General features: G+C 48.4%; 1 non-coding gene across 1 annotated transcript; it reads right to left on the bottom strand.

Annotated features, from left to right (window-relative positions):
* Positions 1-1,100: 1,100 nt before the first annotated feature.
* LOC125501538 lies at positions 1,101-3,014 on the bottom strand. Its single transcript, XR_007279127.1, has one exon. It is a non-coding gene; the product is annotated as a small subunit ribosomal RNA (ribosomal RNA).
* Between the last annotated feature and the right edge of the window lie 1,986 nt (positions 3,015-5,000).

Genomic DNA, 5,000 nt, shown 5'->3' with positions numbered 1-5,000 from the left:
CTCCGGCCGCACCTCGAGTCAAAACGGAGGGCAGAGGAGACACTTTGACAATTGTTCGGTTGTTACGCCGGCTCGTCGTGACGCGAAGAATCTTGCGATCATTCGTGCACCTCGCTTCAAGCGTTTCTTTGTACGATCAGTTCGAATGTGATTCCAATATCAAGCGCGTGACGCGCGGAACCCCTCCGAAAGGCTCGAGCGCGGCTTGTACTCTACAACACTTTACGTGCGAGGAGGAAGCCGCGTATAATTCGATCGAGCCATATTTTTTGTGTCTGGGGGGAACCACGGCACGTGGATTTTGGTAATGTTACGCAAAAGGAATAAGATCTCAATTGCATTTCACGGGGCGAAAGTTCGTCGCCAACCTTCCGCCGCGGAGAACGCGACGTCACCCCGGTGGAGCTAAACTCCAGCCGGAGCAGGTTACCCCGTGAAAGTATGGTAACTTTTCTTCATGTGTATCTTTGAAAAGAAACAATTTGAAAAAAAAGCATAAAAAAAACCGTTCGATCAATCGCGCGCCACGCCTCGTACAAAGCGGGGGGATCGACCGAACGGTTGATTCAAACGCACACCAAGCGTCCCGTTCAACAGAAGCGGGCACTTGGTCGCCTCAGCAACGCGCACAATGTCGCTACCTCACACAAATCTGATCGACGAATGGCATCACGATCCGCATCGCTATCGTCCAGAATGGAAAGAGAGTTTTCGTTCTTGCGCCCCCGTAGGTTGGCGTAGTAGCAATGTCCTTTTATTTTTCTAGTGTTTTTTTTACCCATAGCCATTTATGCCTTAGTTTGTTTTTGGCTGCTGCACACGATATATTTTACCGTGATACACTAGTTGTAATGTCCTTTTTATATTATTTTCTCTCTCTTCCAACGGACATAGCAAGATCGTTCGTCGTCGACGTGTGTGAGTGCGACACGAGCCGTTTCGGCCGTTACGTAGTTCGATATTCGTGACACGCGTACAATGTACGCCACCTCTTGTGCCATGTGTGTCTTTTGACTGGATTATAATTGCGTGAGATTCACGGTGGAATCTACCAAAATAATCATCGATTCGCTGCTTTTTTTTTCGCAGTAACGAAACGTTAATGATCCTTCCGCAGGTTCACCTACGGAAACCTTGTTACGACTTTTACTTCCTCTAAATGATCAAGTTTGGTCATCTTCCCGGCAACATCGGCAATGCCGAGGCATTGCCGCGTACCAGTCCGAAGACCTCACTAAATCATTCAATCGGTAGTAGCGACGGGCGGTGTGTACAAAGGGCAGGGACGTAATCAACGCGAGCTTATGACTCGCGCTTACTGGGAATTCCTCGTTCATGGGGAATAATTGCAAGCCCCAATCCCTAGCACGAAGGAGGTTCAGCGGGTTACCCGGGCCTTTCGGCCAGGGAAGACACGCTGATTCCTTCAGTGTAGCGCGCGTGCGGCCCAGAACATCTAAGGGCATCACAGACCTGTTATTGCTCAATCTCGTGCGGCTAGAAGCCGCCTGTCCCTCTAAGAAGATTTATTTGTACGCCGGTAGTAAAAACCTCCCGACCGAAGCCGGGGGCCTTCGAGATACCGGAAAGTACGCCTATTTAGCAGGCTAGAGTCTCGTTCGTTATCGGAATTAACCAGACAAATCGCTCCACCAACTAAGAACGGCCATGCACCACCACCCACCGAATCAAGAAAGAGCTCTCAATCTGTCAATCCTTCCGGTGTCCGGGCCTGGTGAGGTTTCCCGTGTTGAGTCAAATTAAGCCGCAGGCTCCACTCCTGGTGGTGCCCTTCCGTCAATTCCTTTAAGTTTCAGCTTTGCAACCATACTTCCCCCGGAACCCAAAAGCTTTGGTTTCCCGGAAGCTGCCCGCCGAGTCATCGGAGGAACTTCGGCGGATCGCTAGCTGGCATCGTTTATGGTTAGAACTAGGGCGGTATCTGATCGCCTTCGAACCTCTAACTTTCGTTCTTGATTAAAGAAAACATTTTTGGCAAATGCTTTCGCTTCTGTCCGTCTTGCGACGATCCAAGAATTTCACCTCTAACGTCGCAATACGAATGCCCCCATCTGTTCCTATTAATCATTACCTCGGGGTTCCGAAAACCAACAAAATAGAACCGAGGTCCTATTCCATTATTCCATGCACACAGTATTCAGGCGAAAATAGCCTGCTTTAAGCACTCTAATTTGTTCAAAGTAAACGTACCGGCCCACCTCGACACTCAATGAAGAGCACCGCGATGGGATATTAGTTGGGCCGCCCCGAAAGGCTAAGCCCACCGGTAGGACGTCCCACAATCATGCCAGTTAAACACCGCGAGCGGTGAACCGACAGCGTGGGACACAGATTCAACTACGAGCTTTTTAACCGCAACAACTTTAATATACGCTATTGGAGCTGGAATTACCGCGGCTGCTGGCACCAGACTTGCCCTCCAATTGATCCTCGTTAAAGGATTTAAAGTGTACTCATTCCGATTACGGGGCCTCGGATGAGTCCCGTATCGTTATTTTTCGTCACTACCTCCCCGTGCCGGGAGTGGGTAATTTGCGCGCCTGCTGCCTTCCTTGGATGTGGTAGCCGTTTCTCAGGCTCCCTCTCCGGAATCGAACCCTGATTCCCCGTTACCCGTTACAACCATGGTAGGCGCAGAACCTACCATCGACAGTTGATAAGGCAGACATTTGAAAGATGCGTCGCCGGTACCAAGACCGTGCGATCAGCCCAAAGTTATTCAGAGTCACCAAAGTAAACGGCGGACGGGACGAACCCGCCACCGATTGGTTTTGATCTAATAAAAGCATTCCTCCCATCTCTGGTCGGAACTCTGTTTGCATGTATTAGCTCTAGAATTACCACAGTTATCCAAGTAAATGTGGGTACGATCTAAGAAACCATAACTGATTTAATGAGCCATTCGCGGTTTCACCTTAATATGGCTTGCACTGAGACATGCATGGCTTAATCTTTGAGACAAGCATATGACTACTGGCAGGATCAACCAGGGAGCTTTGTGTTATTGGTAGCTCTTTTCGTGTGTTGCCCCATGCCGCCGAGTCTTTGCCCGGTCGGCCACACGTTTTAATATAATATGTATATCTGGTACCGCACAACTTGTGTACGCGTACTAGCGCTCAGAGCGCTCTGTTCGACTTTGTGTTTCCTCGGGTGAAGACAATTTTTGTCGACTCCCCGGTGCAAATCGTTCGAATTATCCTTCTCGTATCCTTCGGCTAGATTGCAAGCGTCGGGAGTACGATTGGAAATCAATGTGTACCGTCTGCGAACAGACTGTGATACGCACGGAATGTGGCGAGTTGATGCCTCTGTTCGACTGCTTCCCTCGACTTGCGAGAGAAGACTTTCTGGTCACCGCATAAAGGGCCATTCGGTCTTAGACACCGACCCGCGGTTATGTAGTGTCGACGATTCAAATTGAATCATATTTTCTAGACGGAGCGAAGAACTCGCCCCTGCGAAACGTGAGCGCTCGGAAAAACTTTGAACTCGTGAGAGTGGTTCTTACCGGAACGAAACGAACGCCTGTGGTGCGAATCTCCGCTCAGACGAAAAATTTTCAAAATTCGAAAAAAATTTTTGTCTGCGTGTTCGTGACACGGTGAGGACGAAACCATAGCCCCGACAACAAACCCGCAAAGGGATGTCGAGATACGGGCCGAAACAAGTCGAAAGTTCCGAAACCCGAGGACTAGGTGCCGACCGACCGGTCGAGACCGCTCGGTGCATGAAGTATCAACGGTGCCGCTCGGACGTCGGAGCCGGCCGGTCATAACACGTGTTCCTTATGGGGCAAAACAGCAACGCGACCTGAAAAATTTGGCAGTACGTTGGAACTTAGTTCCATGCGAGAATCGTTGGGACTTTGAAAATTTTTCGATCCAACGAGTGATGCGCGACTCTTTCGGACTTTGAAAATTTTTCGTTCCAACGAGTGATGCGCGACTCTTTCGGACTTTGAAAATTTTTCGTTCCAACGAGTGATGCGCGACTCTTTCGGACTTTGAAAATTTTTCGATCCAACGAGTGATGCGCGACTCTTTCGGACTTTGAAAATTTTTCGATCCAACGAGTGATGCGCGACTCTTTCGGACTTTGAAAATTTTTCGATCCAACGAGTGATGCGCGACTCTTTCGGACTTTGAAAATTTTTCGATCCAACGAGTGATGCGCGACTCTTTCGGACTTTGAAAATTTTTCGATCCAACGAGTGATGCGCGACTCTTTCGGACTTTGGAAATTTTTCGATCCAACGAGTGATGCGCGACTCTTTCGGACTTTGAAAATTTTTCGATCCAACGAGTGATGCGCGACTCTTTCGGACTTTGAAAATTTTTCGATCCAACGAGTGATGCGCGACTCTTTCGGACTTTGAAAATTTTTCGATCCAACGAGTGATGCGCGACTCTTTCGGACTTTGAAAATTTTTCGATCCAACGAGTGATGCGCGACTCTTTCGGACTTTGAAAATTTTTCGATCCAACGAGTGATGCGCGACTCTTTCGGACTTTGGAAATTTTTCGATCCAACGAGTGATGCGCGACTCTTTCGGACTTTGAAAATTTTTCGATCCAACGAGTGATGCGCGACTCTTTCGGACTTTGAAAATTTTTCGATCCAACGAGTGATGCGCGACTCTTTCGGACTTTGAAAATTTTTCGATCCAACGAGTGATGCGCGACTCTTTCGGACTTTGAAAATTTTTCGATCCAACGAGTGATGCGCGACTCTTTCGGACTTTGAAAATTTTTCGATCCAACGAGTGATGCGCGACTCTTTCGGACTTTGAAAATTTTTCGATCCAACGAGTGATGCGCGACTCTTTCGGACTTTGAAAATTTTTCGATCCAACGAGTGATGCGCGACTCTTTCGGACTTTGAAAATTTTTCGATCCAACGAGTGATGCGCGACTCTTTCGGACTTTGAAAATTTTTCGATCCAACGAGTGATGCGCGACTCTTTCGGACTTTGAAAA

Source organism: Athalia rosae, chromosome 6 (assembly GCF_917208135.1).
Source record: "Athalia rosae chromosome 6, iyAthRosa1.1, whole genome shotgun sequence".
In the NCBI taxonomy this organism is placed as follows: Eukaryota; Metazoa; Arthropoda; class Insecta; order Hymenoptera; family Athaliidae; genus Athalia; species Athalia rosae.
The sequence above is the reverse complement of the archived record's forward strand: the minus strand, read 5'-3'. Positions and strand labels throughout refer to the sequence as shown.